An 18,171-nucleotide genomic window follows, 5' to 3' on the forward strand; every position below is an offset into this window, starting at 1 on the left:
TCTTAAATTGGAGTGCCTAAAAATAGGGGGTGTCTTATACATGGGGGCATCTTATACACGGAAAAATATGGTAATGTATTTTTCGCATCCTATTTTCACTAATATATGGATCTGTATGCATAATTCAAGAAGTACAAATTTTGAACGATAGCTTTGGTTCTGTTTCCATATTGCTATGAGGAGTGTGGATTTGATAGTTTATTGTAAAAATACAAACAAAATCAAGTTTCTCTCCCATTCATAGTCAGCACCCACACAGCCTTACAATTACAACAGGGGGGCTTTGAACAGATTTTTGTGACTCTGGGAGACTTACAAAGAAAAATCTATGAACTAGGTTCATTTAGGGCAAACCAAATGCATATGTGTGACCCACCCAGGCAGTCAACTGCAACCCTAATCCCAGCTATGTGTACACAATGCCCAGACTCATACTGGCCTCCTGGTTGTCTTCCACTCTGCAAATATTTCTCTAATTTTACTCCTCCATAAATACGTGCTTGTTTCTTCCTCCATTGTTTCCCTGCCTATTTTCAATTTGGCGTTGCACTTCAGTACATTTCAAACCAATCAACCCCACCCCCCATCACCTGATAAATGCATTTTGGGAACATAACACCTAATCCTGAGATATTCTTGTTCTCAGAGTTATTCCACAGGAGCAGGTGGCAATTTACAAACAGCAGATTCTAAGGAGAAAAGGAAATACCAATGCTAATAGCTTACAGAAGGCATTTGGCTCATTTGTGCAAGATAATGGTTTATTGCTACTATAGAAAGGTGATTCGATTAAAACAGACAGCAAGAGAGCGGCAGGAAAAGGACACCGAAGGAACCACAAGATAATAACTACATTTAAAATATCACTTAGCAGATTGATTCACCTCTTAGAAATACAGCTGGTAGATAATACAGTCTGCCATATTCTTTGTAGTTCCCAGACACTGTGCTGATGAATCTGAAGTACTTTTTCTTTTCTTTTTTAAGAAGATGTGCTTTCTGTTAATGGCATCAAAACGCCATAATGCAGGAATGTGTCTCTGTAAGGCCTCAGATAGTGGCCACTTTTGGTTGGGATTCAATCACATCCCAGCAAATTCTAACCAGAGTTTTTGCAGTGCAAAGTTGAAAACAGGGGTGCAGAGCGGGGCTGCAGAACAGAAGAAAGAAGTGGCTTCAGAAATGGGCAAGCTTGCATAGGGCAGAAAAGGGAGGCTCTAGTGGGGTAATATGAAGAAAATGTCAGGGGGGGCAAGAAAAATGAGCAGGGGTACAGCCCCTAATAAGAACATCACAATCCAAGAAGAGTCCTGCTGGATTAGGCCAATGGTCCATCTAGTCCAGCATCATGTTCTGATGGTGGCCCACCATATACCTATGGCAAGCCCCAAAGCAGGACCTGAATGCAACAGCAGTCTCCCCACTTGTGGTTCCCAGCAACTAGTGTCTGTACCTCTGAGTAGACATGCTTAGGATTGCCCTGCACAACAGGAAAACGGTGAGGGAATTAGCTTGCCAGTGGCTATGAGGCAATTAATACATTTCTCTGGCTCATGCTCTCAAGGCTATGAACTTCAAACATAGCCGAGGTCAAATATAAAATGATTTGGGGTTCCCTTGATCTCAGGAGGGCACGACACACCCACACACCTTTGTTCCAGCAATGTAGCCCAGGACTGCGAGGGGCAGGAGACACAGAGAAGGGCAAGGAAGTGTTTGGCAGGACAGGATTGGCATTTGCTTGACTTGCTCTTTTGCAGGGCCCTGAAACACTGCCACAGAAGTAAACGTTTTGTTATTCATCTCATGGCCCAGGAGTTATCAAGGACAGGGCAGTAATAATTACTGAGACTGAGAGTGGAATCAGCCAATGTCAACCTGATTCATTTGATGTGGAAGAGAAGAGAACTGTATTTCTAGTCTCAGGTAAACCAGGAGAAATTGCCCTGGGCCAAATGTTCCTATGATGTAAGTGGCCACAACTCCTTTTGGAGTCTATGTCTGCCTGTGGAGAATGTAGGGACTTACAGAGTGCCACTGAAAAGGGAGTTTTCATAGAAAGGGGGTGTCTTCTCTCATTTGGCACCTGGAATATGAATTACCATGGGTGGTATAGCATGAAATGCTTTTATGTTAAACTCTGAAGAAAAGAACACATGCAAAGAAGGAGGAGGAGGAGTAGTAGTTTGGATTTGATATCCTGCTTTATCACTACCCGAAGGAGTCTCAAAGTGGCTAACATTCTCCTTTCCCCTTCCTCCCCCACAACAAACACTCTGTGAAGTGAGTGGGGCTGAGAGACTTCAGAGAAGTGTGACTAGCCCAAGGTCACCCAGTAGCTGCATGTGGAGGAGCGGAGACGCGAACCCAGTTCCTCAGATTACAAGTCTATCGCTCCTAACCACTACACCATACTGGCTCTCCACACAGCAGATACAAATACACAGCCTAGAACATGGGTCACCAACATGACCTGCAGAAACACATGTGCCCATAGAGGGCTTCTCTAGGGGCCACAGGATCTCATCCCCAAGCCTCCTGCCACTGAAATTAGGCTCTCACTGTGCATGCATAAATGTGTGGTTGCAATGGGTACACAGTTGTGGTGCAAATGTGATGCCCGCAACAGTTTTTCTGCTTTGCAAATGTGCCCATGGGTCCAAAAAGGTTGGCAACCCCTGCTTTGGAATAAACTGGATTATGACCTGGTAGCGACTGACCAATGAACAAATCCAGCCCAAGACTTTTTGCCGCCTAAGGCAGAACCCTGCTTTCATCTATTTCCATCCAACTTGTGTGCCTCCTGAAACAAATTATTTCATTCTCCTGCATGGCAGTTCCCTGTCGGTGAGAAACCTGGCACAAAAAGAGTCCTCTTAGCAAAACAGTTATGAGACAGCAGAATAAATTTCCCAGGATCACTCTGTTCTGGGGGTAGCCGCTATACACCTGTCTGCTGGGGCTGAGACTGGGCCATTTTTAAGAGTAAGGATTTATTAAGGTTTGCCCCCTCCTTAGAAAACATGGATAAACATTGTTTTTGAGGCATGTTGAAAATAGGTCATCTGGAAAAGGATTATATTGTTGACTCTGTGCTGGTGAATTGTTTGAAAAGAACTAAGGCTAGCATTTATTTTTTATTATTAAAATGAAATTGAAATATGAATTCTATATTTGTAGCATCCATTAGTCAGATCTGGGTTCTGATGAATCAGATGTTAGGTCTGTTATCTGAGGAATGTTCTGCATCTTTATGGCTGCTTTTTGTTTCAGTTTATTTTTGTGCTATAGAAACTAGGTTGGGGTGAGTGGGTTAGCTCATGAAGAAAACCATCTAGAACATAATTGTAGTCTGACTATATGATTCAACTTTTTAATGAACATATTCACAACAAAATCCCCCCATGAGACTCCTGCAGAATAATCTGACTGAAGACACTCAAGGTTGCCATTGCTAGATCTTCTATTCCTTCTGTAGCTCATGTGCTGTAAGACTCTTCTGAATTAGCTACATTCTGGAAAGAAGAATGTTTTCGGCATTGTAACAATATCACCAAGTCTGATTATTTATTTTCCGTTATTCAAAGAACTTTTGGATTGATTCCCATATTTTAAGATCTGGAATATGTACTGACTTTATGGTTATGTTGTGTCTCTTTGTTGAGTAAAAATCAATGGAGCACTGGGGATCTAATGGCTCTCCAAATAGTCAGAATTCAATCTCTAATTTCAGTGCATTAGCAGCCAAAGAGAAAATTGTGTATGTTAAGTGAGGTGCGGTAGCAGAATTAGATAAAATTTGAAATGTTTTCTTAGACTGTTTCATTCAGTAATCCTCTATTACCTGTTTCTTTCCTACACCATGTGTCCAATTTCCCCCAATTGACTCTTTTTGTTGATCCAGGTAACATTTAATAAGAAGTGGAAGCCTGAGGTGTTTTATGTTCACCTAATATGAATGTTTCTCACAATTGTAATTTTATGTTTCATTTGAAAAAGCCACAAAAGCTTTTATTTGTAGTAAGGTCAGAAGTGGTAGAAAATAAGAGTTTATTTCTGTCCCCAAAAATGCATTAGGTCAGGTTGCTTTGGAACAGAATATCCAATATTTGCTCTTACTTGGGGAATTTAGGGAATTTCATACCCTAAAACTGCACTTGTTTTATTAACTGTATTTACAGCTTTCATGATGTGCAAATGCATATCCACTTTAGGACATGTTGATCAGTTTATATTGCAGGCATCGGTGGCTGTGTAATTCCATTGACACATGTATAAGCTCCAGTTTCACATGTGTTTATGAAAAGTGATGGCAAGCAAATCATCTAGGTGTTTGGAATGCAATCTGTGCTTGTGTTATTTCTATCCAGAAGATTAGTTCTGTTCAAGGAAGGACTGTGCTAAACAATTCATAGTGCATCTATCTATCTATCTATCTATCTATCTATCTATCTATCTACCTACCTATCAGTCATCTATCTATCATCTATCATCTAATAACAACAACAACAACAACAACAACAACAACAACAACAACAACAATTTATTATTTATACCCCGCCCATCTGGCTGGGTTTCCCCAGCCACTCTGGGCAGCTTCCAACAGAATATTAAAATACAATAGTCTATTAAACATTAAAAGCTTCTCTATCTATCTATCTATCTATCTATCTATCTATCTATCATCTATCATCTATCATCTATCATCTATCATCTATCATCTATCTATCTATCTATCTATCTATCTATCTATCTATCTATCTATAATAGCCCAATATATATATATTGTATATAGTCCATCTTTCACCAAATGGTCCCAGGGCAGAAATAGTCAACAAAAGTATTATAAAATAAAGCCAACACACAAACACACATGCATCAACAAAATGCACAAGCTCAGACTATGTTTAATAATGAGATAAGTAAGAATACCTAAATGGCTCATGAAACGTCACCACCATCCAAAAGTCTGGGTAAAGAGGTGACTCTTCTGCTGTTGATTAAAGGCCAAGAGCATTGACATTAGGTGCATTTAAGGAAGATAATCATTCTAGAGATCGAAAGCCACAACAATGAATGGCTGCTCAGGTCACACTGTCCCTCCCATGCGTCCCCAAAAAGTAGGAGCACCAAGTTTCCCTGCAGGTCTTAATTCATTAGCAGGGCAATGTGGAATGAGGTGCTCTGTCAGATATTTGGAGCCCAAGTCAGTTGGGGCTTTATATGTCAACAAAATCACATTGAATTAGGATTGGAAGTGGCAACCAGCATTGCTCCTTTAAACCTAGCATTGCGCAAGCTTGACCAGGAGTGGCTATCAGCACTCTGGCCACTGAATGGTGCAGCTATTTCAGCTACAAGTTCAAGGGCAGTCCTACACAGAGTGCATTAAATAGTGCACTGCAGCATTGTATGATACAATAGATCATGTACAAACATCTCTCCCCATCACTTTTTTTTGCAAGACCAGGTTGGTGAGAGCCCATATGAAATGGATACTTCAAGTGACCATCTGCTATCAAGACATGGAAAACATAGCAGCATTAAGTCACCATTGACCAGTGTGAATAGTCAAGAAGTTTGTGGGAAAAGACAAATGAAAAAACCTGGTTGAATGTAAATTCCTAAGAGAAAGTAGGAAATTCAAAACAGCCTGCTACCTAAACTAGCCTACTGAATAGCCTACAAGCATTTAATCAACAAGAAGGGTCAAGGTTCAAATTCTGAAGCTGATTATATACTTTTAGAGAAAGCTCATTATTTGTCTCCAACTAGCAACTTATAAAAGTTTCTCCCCAAAACTCTGTGAATGGAAGTAAAAAATGAGATAACAAGTAAATTTATTCCCTGATTGTATAGCTAGAATTGTCAGTCAGTTACAAAATCATTTCCTCATCCTCTCCTTTCCACTCCCCTTCTCTGTTGTTTTAATTGTATGGAGAGCTTGGGGGCTCTCCTGTATCCTGCAAATCATGGAAGCAGATATGAGGCTTTGGGAGCAGCCCAGTTTGCTTTGAGCCAGTTTGGGAAAGCCCTGCCTTACTTTGGACAAAATCAGAATCACTCCCAAACACTCCACTACTTTGATTCTGGATTTGGCCTTAATCTGAATCAAACACAGACTCCAACTATTATTATTTTTTTGCAATACAGATAATGTTGTTATGGTTCTTAAGTGAAAGCTAATGTATTATGTCACACAGCCAAAAGCCCTGAAATTTGTAAGTTACATAACAAGCAACCTAGCTTTCGTGGACAATAAGGAAAATCGAATTTGGACACCACTCTTACAGTTACTGAAACACATCTTAAGGAACATCTTAAGGAAGCTAACCAGAAACAGATAAGAAGATTCATTTGAGCAATCATCTAATATTCATTTAGAGAATTTTTGATTACGTGTTTTCCAAGCTGCTTGTAACAGCAATATTCTTCAGACTAATTTCTAATTCCCAAGCATTCCTTGGGCTGTTCTAGAGGGATATAAACCCTACAGTGTTCTGTTAGAGTAAGAATGTGAATAATTGCCAGTCTTCCAAGTGTGGGAGGAGAAGGCTGTCAGCCTTGTGTTTGTAAAATGAGAGATGTTTGCTCAAGCCAGAGGGTTGGAGATGAGCCGTGTGTAGCATAATCAGCCTTCCTCAGTTGCACTGGTTTCCACTCCAGGTTTTCCAACCAAATTTTTAACCTCCTAGTAATAATGCAATTCATTCTGTGCTCTCTCCTTTTATCAATGTCACCCTGTTGTGTGTAAAAATAGGTAATTCAATGATAACATTAACTGCTTCAGTTTGCACTAATGGAATCTCTAACTGGGGTCAGTAATTGCACATCAATGAAAGAGGAGAACCGAGAGCCTTACATGAAGTCGCCAGCGCCAAAATTGTTTGTGGCAGATCAGCCAGCCCAGTTTCTGCATCAGAAGCAGGTTGCTCTGTTGCAGTGGAAAACGTAAGGGAAATATTACAGGAAGCATCAAAGGGGGATCTTAGGAAAGTATTGTTAACCCACATCAAAGATGGAGACCTGAGCAAGTAGCTTGGCAGGGAGAGCTGGCGTCACTGTAGTAAGATCAAACGGAATAAAATACAAAGACGTGCCACATTCCTTCATCAGATGTGCAGATAAATAACGGAGCTTCAAAGCATTTCCCACATTCATGAATGACTGGTAAATAAACAAACAAACAAATAAAAGGGCTGGGCTCCTTGGGAGCTGAGCAACAAGGAAGTGGGGAGCAATAAAGTGCAGCAAGACCAGGCAATAAAAGAGAAATAAAACAAACAAAGTTGGACATTTCCCTTGCTACCATCATCCTGAGAGCCCCCTTCTCACATTAGCACCTTTTTAGCTACTGCAGTTGCTACTGAAAGTGTTTTTCTATGAAACACAGGGATATATGGATTCCGCAATTCCACGCAAGGACAGAATTTGCTGCCAGGTGCAAAATCCAGCAGCTTGAGAAATTGTGCTTTCATTTAACACACACATTTTTTCAAGCGCTTAACCCTGCAAAGAGGAGAAGTGGGAAACTTGCATGACAAAGCCTCTGAGACAGGTGGGAGCTGGAGAGGATTCACAATAGCAGGGGATGGGAATTCAGTGGCCCACATAGCTCCTTGTCCCATCTGGAGCAGCATAGAAAAATAAATAATGACAAATAAGCAAATATTCAGTCCATATGTCACATATAGTCCTCCTGAGCAGGTACTGCATGCAACATTTTGTTGCAACATTTAAGCTCACAGACTAGATAAACGGTCAGCTACCTCCAGACTCCTTAAAAGACCCAGCAGTAAGACCACAACAGGCTGCAGAGAATTCACTTATTAAAGTAATAAAACTGAGCATCTCTTTTCATTATTGCTCCTAAACCTTGGCATGTGCCTACACAAAACAGGGTGGATTGGAGGAGCTTGCATTGAAATTCTTCAACACACTTTTCTTATCATCCATCACACATCAGGGGGGAGGAGGCAATAACCCGTAAATGGGCCACAAGACGTTTGCTTGCATGAAAACACCATATAAAGCAGTTTTCATATGACACACAAAATGAAGGGGGAAATGCCTGGTACAAAATCCAGGCAATGCAATAGAGCATCAGTATATGGAGTTTTGGGAAGGAAACTGGTGGAGTGAAGGGACAGAGGAGCATGGAAGAATGCCACTCAGCATGATTCACCTATTCTGCATCCTTAAAGGCTTTTAGAGTAGTGTTGTTTGCAAAAAGTGCCCGCCTTCCTTCTGCCATTTTTTAGACTGAGGTATAGAGCAGAAGTGTTTGCCCATTCAGGGAGAGGGCAGGAAGTTGTGCCATAAATGTAGACGAGCTTTTGATGGGTTCAGGGCTGGTCTACACATGAGGCAAGTTGAGGCAGCCACCTCAGGTGGCAGGATCCACAGGGGCAGCAGTTCCAGCCTCTGATGCATCGCCTGCTGCTTCTGCTGTGCCATGGTGGTAGCACTACGCCAGGCATAGGCAACCTTCGGCCCTCCAAATGTTTTGGACAACAATTCCCATCATCCCTGACCACTGGTCCTGTTAGCTAGGGATCATGGGAGTTGTAGGCCATAACATCTGGAGGGCCGAAGGTTGCCTATACCTACACTACACTATCTAGTGAGCACTGATCCTTAGCATGAATCTTACTTACATATTCTGTTGAAAAATATCGGCTGATGAAGAGTATTACAAAACAGTAGTATCATTCTGGAGACACTGTCCTTTTGAGGCTTTTTAGACGTCTTCCGTTGAAACTTGAAAGACTATTGAGAGACTTTACTTCTGAAACTTTTGAGACTTCTTCTGTTGAAATTTTTGAAAGACTATTGTGAGACTGTCCTTAGATATCTGTTCTGAACACATGGCTTGACGGTCCTCGCTACCACTCTGTTATATTGTAGATATGAACTTTGATTGGCTTAGTCCTACAATTTGAATGATATCATTACTCTGTTACATATTCTGTACTAACTATTAGCCTACGTGTTGTGTTACCCATCAGGTAAGGTGGATTTAATCCTCCTTTTGTTCCAGAGGAAGATATTCACTTCTTCCCTTGTTCCCAATATAGAACTTTACTAACCCTTTCTTCCTTGGTAGGAAGAGGGAACACACCATTTTGTGGTTCACCTCAGGTGCCAAAATGTCTTGGGCCAGCCTTTGATATTTTCATATAGTCATATCTGATTGGCTTCATGGTTGCACCATTCATAGTGAAGTTGGAAAACAGCATCCCACTAAAAATTAAGAACAGAAAATTTCTCAGAAGATAAGCAATAGCCCCTGTTAAGAGCAAAAAAGGGGAGGAAATAGTTGCCAGATCTGATGCAAAGTAATGTAAATTGAATTGCAGATTCTATAAAGCTGGAAACCAGGGCACATAGCATTTCAAAGAAGTGTCACCTGAAATATTTAATCTTAAAGACTATAGCCCAATACTTTTTTTTTTAAAGGATATATGCAGTGACAGATAAATATCTAGAATCATATAAAGCAGTGTTGTTTCATGAAAATTGCTGACCAGGGCAATTAGTATTTCAGTGAGGGAAAGTATGTGTTTTCCGAAGACTTAAGTGACAGTTAAAATAGTGTCTATTTTCTTTTCATCATTACCAGTTTATAGGTGCAATAATAAAGTGTAAGCATCAATGAATTTTGTTGAAGCCACCCAATCTAATAAGCAGAACAACATTAGCTGTTGTGTCCCACTTTGTATTGCCAGTGGATGAAGGGTGAGAAGCATTTAGCGATACCAAAGTAACAGCTTAAAGAACGCATCTGTTTTTCTGTTCCCCAGGATTCCAGCTTCTCAGGGAAATGCATCTTTTGAGCCTCAGAAGCAATGCTGACCTTTATAAGAGCAAACTTTTAAAAGGCTCATTTCTTTGCAGCAGGATAATTTGAGATTTGTTCACATTTTAAGCCAGCTCATTTCCCTGCTTATTATCAGAATTTGCTGTTTAGACAGCAGAACTGTGGTCTTTGTTCAAATAACGGCTCTGGATTTAGGAGGCTTTGTCACATTTCTGCAGCAGTGGAGGTGGAGGAGAGGGGAATAAATGCATGAAACAAATATTAAACACTGAACACTTTTTCATACAATGGCCAGAAGTGGGTGGTCCTTGTTAATCAAACCTATAATTCCACTTACGCTCAGTGTTTCATTCTGGATTTTTTTCTAATACACAAGCAAAATACAATTGGGAAAGCATAAGAAACTGGCATTAAAAGTTAACCATCCAGAGAATGCAGCCTAGGCATGCATGTGGGTGAATGAACACACACACACAGAGAGAGAGAGGATGCTCCTTTATACCAAGTCAGACCATTGCTCTACTTAGCTCAGTATTGCCTTCCCCAATTTAATGTCCTCCAGATGTTCTGGACTACAGCTCCCATAATCCCAGCTTTTGGGCACGCTTGCTGAGGCTAAGGGAAGCTGTAGTCCAAAACATGTAGAAGGCACCAGGTTAGGGAAGGCAGGTCTACCCAAATTGGTAGTGGCTCTCCAGGAGTCATTTGTTGCCCTACCTGGATATGCTAGGGATTGTCCTGGTCCTCAAACACTCTGCACTTCAACTGGGAGAAAGCCGTACTCGCAGAGCTCAGGCGATGCTGGATTTCGGTATCAATGTTGGCCCTTGTGGAAGAATAACTGCCTAGGTAGGAGAAGTGATCAACATTTTCCAAAGTTACACCATTGAGTTGGATTTGTAGTACAGCAGAGGGGTTATTTTGTACTTGTTGGTGCAGCACGGTCAACAAAAGAAGACTGTCTCAAAGCAAATCTAAAAAAATGTAGTATAAACACTGACAACTGGGATACACTGGCCTGCGAGCGCACAAGTTGGAGAACAGGTGTCATAGGCTTTGAAGACACTTGAACTCAGGATGAAAGGGAGACACGTGCTAAGAGGAAGGCACGCTTGGCAAATCCACACTGTGATCAACTCCTGTCCGGAAACCAATGTCCCTACTGTGGAAGGACGTGTGGATCCAGAATTGGCCTCCACAGTCACTTACGGACTCATTGTTAAAACCGTATTTATGGAAAACAATCTTACTCGGCTACGAGTGATCGCCAAAGAAGAAGAAGCTAGAAGAAGAAGAAGAACCAGGAAGCTTTTGCAGGCAAAATGTTTGTCCTACCATGGGTCTACAACACTTTCCCCACATACACGTATATGTGGGATCCTGCTTCTTCAAATAAAAGGTCTTATATGAATGATCTGCCTTTGCTGTCTGCAACTCATCCTATAAACCTGATGAATGCAGAGAAATGTGGGTTATTCTGCCTTTCTTCCTCCTTTCTGGAGGCTAATGACAGCCTACTCTTGTCCCCACAGCTTGCTATCTCCTGGCTTATTATCAGGAACCACTATTACCATACAGGAACAGAAATGCCAGAATCTCACAGCATTCCTCTCATGTGGCTGTTCCAAGGGAGGTGGCCTTGCATACATGAAAGGTGTGCAGGAGGCCTAGTCATTGTCCCCCATGTTACAGAGGCTTAACTGGCTTCAACCAGAAGTCATTCATTTAATGCTGCCTGTCCCATGCTATGGAACACACTTTCCCAGCAAAGTTTTGGCAAGCACCCTCATGTTTGACTTTCTGATGTTCCTTGGAGAGATTTTTTTTTTTATGCTGGCAGGCCAATGCAGTTGCTTAAATTTTATTGAGTACCCAATCACAAAAAATTATTATTCTGTACTGCTCTCTCTCTCTCTCTCTCTCTCTCTCTCTCTCTCTCTCCCCCCTGTATGTGTGTACATACACCTATATGTACAGTGAGTGCCCTGCTAAATAAATGGCAGGAATAGTTGGGTATGTCCTTGACTACAGAAGGGAACTGAATGATTAGGTCCTGTGTTCCCTTCCCCTTCTTTAATAACTCACCCAGTGTCTCCATGTAATATTTACTTATTAAAAAAGAGGTGGGGGGTTCTAAAATACCACATGGAGTTTAGTTTGGGCTATGAGAAAGGGGCTGATCTGTTGAAAAGGTTTAAAAACACTATTAAGCTGGAGTTCCCACGAGTGAAAGGAAAATATGAAGAAGAACTGCGGAAGGGACATGGAAGAGATTTGATGGGCTCGGATATAAGATCACCAGGTTAAATGGGCCAGACTAATTGGGACAAAAAGGACTGATAATCCTGGGACCAGGGAGAGGGGACTCTGGAAGAAGATTGGATTGTTTTTATTCTCTTTTTTTATCGTCAGAAATGTTTTTATGAAAGTTCTAAAAATGTTGAAATGAAATTACTAGCTCTTATAAGAATGTTTAAAGAATTAGGTAAAAAGGTAATGGTTATGAGAAGCTGGTATAAATAAGATTTAAATTTTAAGTTTTAAGGTTTAATATAAGATAAGATGAAAATAGAGCAGGTAATGTATTGACAGAATATTATGAATTATGGAAAGGATTTGCTGTGACAATTATCAATCAAGATACAAGAGATGGGAGGAGGAGGAGGTCATGGAAAGAAGGTAAAGAAAGTGGAGAATTTGAAAATGATGGTTTTATTTTTTATTTTTTCTGTAATTTTGTCTTTTTCTTTTCTTTGTGATTTTAAAAAATCTTTTTCCAATAAATATCATTTAAAAAAAAAGAGGTGGGGTTGTACCCAGTGTTGAATGAAGAGAGCTTGAATTGCAGAACTGGACTTCTGTTTTCACTTCATTTCCTGTGCACCCCAAAAAATCTGCTCTGGAGAGGCTCCCTCCGGGGCTGATTTTGAGAATGTGCATCATATATCTTGCTTAGTGAAACATTGCTGTGAATACAAGGAGATGTGGAGTGGAAGCAGCCAAGCATTCCTCCCACAATATGGCACTTAGGGCCATGTCACAGGCACTTGGTCATGATTCTGTAACAACAGCCACAGTGATGACATGTGTGATGCCATCACATATTAAGAACAACAGCACAGATATCATCTCTGTTGCAATATTGAATTAGCCAGTTCAGGGCTGAATTACATATGTTATCTGGTGATGAAATATGCATGTGTGAATTAGCCATTAGTGTGTCACAGAGGCAGGTGATGGTATTTGTACCCCACCTATCTGACTGGGTTGCCCCAGCCACTCTGAGCAGCTTCCCAGATATAAAAAAGTATAATAAAACACTACACATTAAAAAGCTGCCTTCAGGTGTCTTCTAAAGGTTGATTTACTGCTGATGTGTGGGTGTGGGTGTTGTTTTGAAATGCATGTTTTATAGAAATATGAAGGACTTTAAAAATGTGCACTCTTAGGGATAAAAATAAAATACATATCTCTGCAGCATATATTGGTTGATGTATAAATTGCACAACTAAGGAAATGCATGAATGAACAAATGTCAACAAAGGTCTTCCCTGTAGAGGAGTGGAAATTCTTGCTCATCTGTGGCACAGGCACTGTGAGACATTAGCAGGGCTTCTAGGCCAAGGATGCAGCAAACCTTGGATGGAAATGTAATGCATTCATATTTGGATCAAAAGAAATAAAGTGTGCAAAAGCCTGAAAGTTTTTGAAGCACTTTGCATTTACATGATAAAGCAGTTAGGATTTCATGTCTTATTTCAATAACATCTTTAAGTGTTGTCCTTTTCAAAACAACAAAACTCTGCCTTTTGAAGAACCTGTTTTTGAAAAGGCAGTGTTGTACTTTGAAGAGAGATCTTGACCTCTGGGCATGCTCTGGTACTTTGGGATTGCAAACAATCCAGTTAAAAAGGTGTATTTTCCTCATGGTGCTAGAGAAGCATTATTGCAACATGTGTCTTTCCACAGTAGCTGCCTTACTGAAGAAACCTCTTGCCTCCTCTACAGCTGAACCAGTTTAACAATTTCCCAAATCCAACACCCTGTTTCCAAAAGTGGTTGGACAGATTTCTTGGGAAGCAGACAAGCATGGTGTAAAGGCAACAGTCCTCTGCCATTGTGTGCTCAGGTTCAAAATTTCAGCCAACTGGCTACCCCTCTCTCAGAATACTCCATTCCATTCCCTCTCTATTCCCTGCCAAGATTCAGTCAGCATTATTTGCCTACTGAGCGTGCTCAGTCTTCATAGGGCCTTCATTTTTGAGGCAACTTACCATTCTTTGTGTTCTTTTCTGAAGATCTTTAAAAATATATTTTTGCAAATATATTTCACCCAGGCTTGCTGGTAGCCCACCCTTAATGCTGGTGGTGCTGTTTTAGCTACATAAGGACCCACAGTTGAATTAGTTCATATAGTACGTATTCTGCCTCTGAACCAGGAATTTCAATACAGCAAAAGTCCACCAGATGGGCTGGAGCTGAAACCTTTGCTTCCTGGCAGGTGTTTCACTGCAGTTTGCCAGGAGAGAGAGGGGAAGGGGGAGAGGCAGCAGGTATATGACTGACATCTCCAAGTATCTAAAGGGCTATCACATGAAAGAGGGAGCAAGCTTGTTTTCCCCTACTCTGGAGAGTAGGACCCAAACCAATGGATTCAGGTTAGAAGAAAGGAGATTACAACTAAACATCAAGAAGAACTTTCTGACAGTAAGAGCTGATCAACCATGGAAAAGATTCCCTCAGAAGGTGGTGGACTCCAGTTTGATGGAAGTTTTTAAGCAGAGGTTGGATAGCCATCTATCATGGATGCTTTAGTTGAGATTTCTGCATTGCAGGGGATTGGACCATATAACCCTCAGAGTCCCTTCCAACTCTCCAATTCTATGATTCTAGGTCAGTTCAGTGCAGCTGCAAGAGTAGGAGGAGCAGACTGGCTCCACCAGCGCACCCCCACCATGCCAACCTCCTTGCTGCCTCGCTTCTTCCCCTCCCAGTAAGCAGCAGTGACACACTTGCTAGGAAGCTCGTGTGATTCTGCCCAAGTCGTCAAACCACTTCTGCCATGTAGCCATCATGACTAACAGCATTCAATAGGCCCAAATCTTCCATGGATTTGTCTTATTTCCTCTTAAAGCCATCTACGCCAGTGTCCATCACCACATTTTGTGACTGTGAACTGGTAGACATCAGCAAGTAAAATGGGAAATTTAGCACTCATGTTTTATACAGTATGAATCTGGGTGACATATCCTCAGTCATCTGCTCCACACTGTAGGTGTTAAATTGCCTTGATTTTAGGCACACTTCTCTTCTTTTCTATTGTAAAAAAGAAGGGGGAAAATTATCTTTGCTGTCAGCCGAAGGAAGAAATATTCATGGCTTGAATGGTAAAACTCAGTAAAATTCAGTTTTAATGAGATTGCATTGTAATTTATCCATTACATCATTTTTATTGAACTTATTTATGTCCATTGTACTTTACAGTTTCTATTAGAAGCAGTGGGGAAAAAAAGCTAATAAAATACCACACTCTTCCTTTTGTCATGATATCCTCATTCCATGGGAAGCTGCACAAAACATAGGGGACTGAAAATCATGTGTCCTGACCTGACCTGGGGCTTGTGGCAATGTGAAATATGTTAACTGCACAGTTCCAAGCTATACTGAGAGCCAGTGTGGTGTAGTGGTTAAGAGCGGTAGTCTCATAATCTGGGGAACCGTGTTCGCGTCTCCGCTCCTCCACATGCAACTGCTGGGTGACCTTGGGAGAGTCACACTTCTTTGAAGTCTCTCAGCCCCATTCACCTCACAGAGTGTTTGTTGTGGGGGAGGAAGGGAAAGGAGAATGTTAGCCGCTTTGAGACTCCTAAAGGGGAGTGAAAGGTGGGATATCAAATCCAAACTCTTCTTCTTCTTCTTCTATACAGAGAGAGCACAACAAATGAGACTGGCATCCTAACGCTAAACATATTTGCTTACCAAATCCTAGCATTTCAGGGTAGAGCTGGGAGAGACTTCTGTCTCAAACCCTAGACAGCTGCTGTCAGATAATGTCAACCAGCCTTCACTGATCTGGTATGCTCCAGATGTTTTGGACTACAGCTTGTATCAGCTTCAGGCAGTGTTACCTGAGACTGAATGGAGTTGTTGTCTAAAACATCTGGAGGGCACCAGGTTGGCAAAGGCTGGGGCGATCAGTACTGAGCTTGATGGGACAGTGGTTTGAGTTGGTATTAGGCAGCTTCCTATGTTCCCAGTAAGCATTACTAGCAGGTTAAATTCATATTCCAAATCATGTAATCACAGGTGTCAAAGTTCAATGGCACCATTAGTGCAGCTAACCTACGAGCTGAGAAAATGTTTTCAGCTCTAACAAAAACACTGCCTTATGACATTGATTTACCTTTTCCCCAGATGTTGTTGCAAATAGCCTTAGCCTTTTTCTACTCCTTGTTGCATAACTTGCAAAAGAAATCCATAAAAGAACTGGCAGCAGATGACCTGCTTAAAAATGACCATTCTTCCTATAGACAGCATCACCATCAAAGCCAACGTGGGGTTTCAAGTTTACAAAATACATATATTTCTGGCAGAAGCAGCTTAGCAGGTAGGCCAGAGACACTATGTTTGCTTCCTGGAAGATGGGTTGTTGTTGCTTATCAGGAGAGTGAGGCAGAGGGGAGGTCAGTGCAGTGTGAATGCACCAGCTGAATCAATCCAGTGCTTCAGCTGTGCTGACCTCCTTGCCGCTTAGCACCCCGCCTCTTGGTAAGCAACAGTGGCCCACCTGCCAGGAACCAAGCACCACTGGAGAAGGAAGAGGGGGGCGGGCAGAGCACACTGCCCTGGCAGTGTGATCCCCCACCTGCTCTGGGCGCCACGCCCCCAGGACGTGCGCCACGCCCCTGCGGGTGGTGTGCCGCACCCCCGGCATGCACGCCAGCCACGCCCCTGCCTGCTCTCCACCCCCGGTGCCGTAGCCAAGCACAGTGAGTTCCAAACAACTTTCTAGGTCTCTCTGTATTCAGAGCCCTCCAGGTTAGGGGCCAGGGTCCCGAATGGATATAAAGTGCAGCAAGGGAGTAGAATGCCACGTTTCTTGGCAAGATTCGAAGTGGAATACCTGGAGTTGATAGATGTTTGAGACAGACTGTAATGATCTCTGAACAGTCCTGGAGTCAGAGCCCAGTGCTAAATGTTTCTAACCACCTAAAATGTAGAACTTTAGGAAAAATTGCTTCCAGGTTGTTTTCTCCTGGTGGGAAAACAGCCCTACTTTCATGCGATTCAGGAAAGAGCACATGATCTGGATGCTGTGGACTTCTTATTGGCAAGGAGAAGCAAAAGATACTGATGGGGGAATGTTCATGTTCACCACTCAGCATATATACACAGCGGTGGGGGAGAAATTCAGCCCAGTGCACATTTTATTATGAGCCTGCTTAATTGGTACTTCCTGAATCTCTATGAGGACTGGAACAGCTCTCCTTTGAAATTTGCAGTTCTCCAGATTTTTTGATGCAGTTCACGAAGCAAAACATGCACACACAAAATGCATACGGAACGTATGTGTATACTAGTGAAAGTAATGCATCAAAATACATTATATTCAGGACAACGGCATGCAAATACACATATTTTAGGCAAAACAGTGTACGAAATTGGGCATGTTAGGAGAAAAGTACCGTATTTTTTGTCCTATAGGGCGCACCGGCCCATAGGACGCACCTCGTTTTTTTGGGGGGGGGGAATGAATAAAAAAAATTATTCCCCCCACCCGCCGCGGCTGCTGCCCCAAGCCTTGCGCACACCTGCCCGAAGCACGGGGCACCCTCCGGAGGGCTCCGCATGCTTGGGGCAGCAGGCTGCCGCCCCGAGCCTCGCGCGCTCAGCGGGACCTCCTGCCGGGCTCGCAAGGCTTGCGGACACTCGCTGGGGCTGCAGGCTGCTGCCCGCAAGCCTTGTGAGCCCGCGGGAACTCCCGCCGGGCTTGCAAGGCTTGCAGATAGCTTCCTGAAGCCTGGAGAGCGAGAGGGGTCGGTGCGCACCGATGTCTCTCGCTCTCCAGGCTTCAGCGGAAGCCTGCATTCGCCCCATAGGACGCACACACATTTCCCCTTCATTTTGGGAGGGGAAAAGTGCGTCCTATGGGGCGAAAAATACGGTACATGAAAATGTGCATACATTTTTGTGTAGGTTTTTCAATTGAAAGAATTGCGGACTGATGTAGAAATGGGGCAAACAACTTAAGACTGGAAAAATGAGAAACTGGGAGAAACCACAATTGACAGTTTCTTCCATGCCTACACACACACACACACACACACACACACACACACTTACACAGCCAC

The sequence above is a fragment of the Podarcis liolepis genome (assembly GCF_965112155.1).
Source record: "Podarcis liolepis genome assembly, chromosome: 6".
NCBI classification, from domain to species: Eukaryota; Metazoa; Chordata; class Lepidosauria; order Squamata; family Lacertidae; genus Podarcis; species Podarcis liolepis.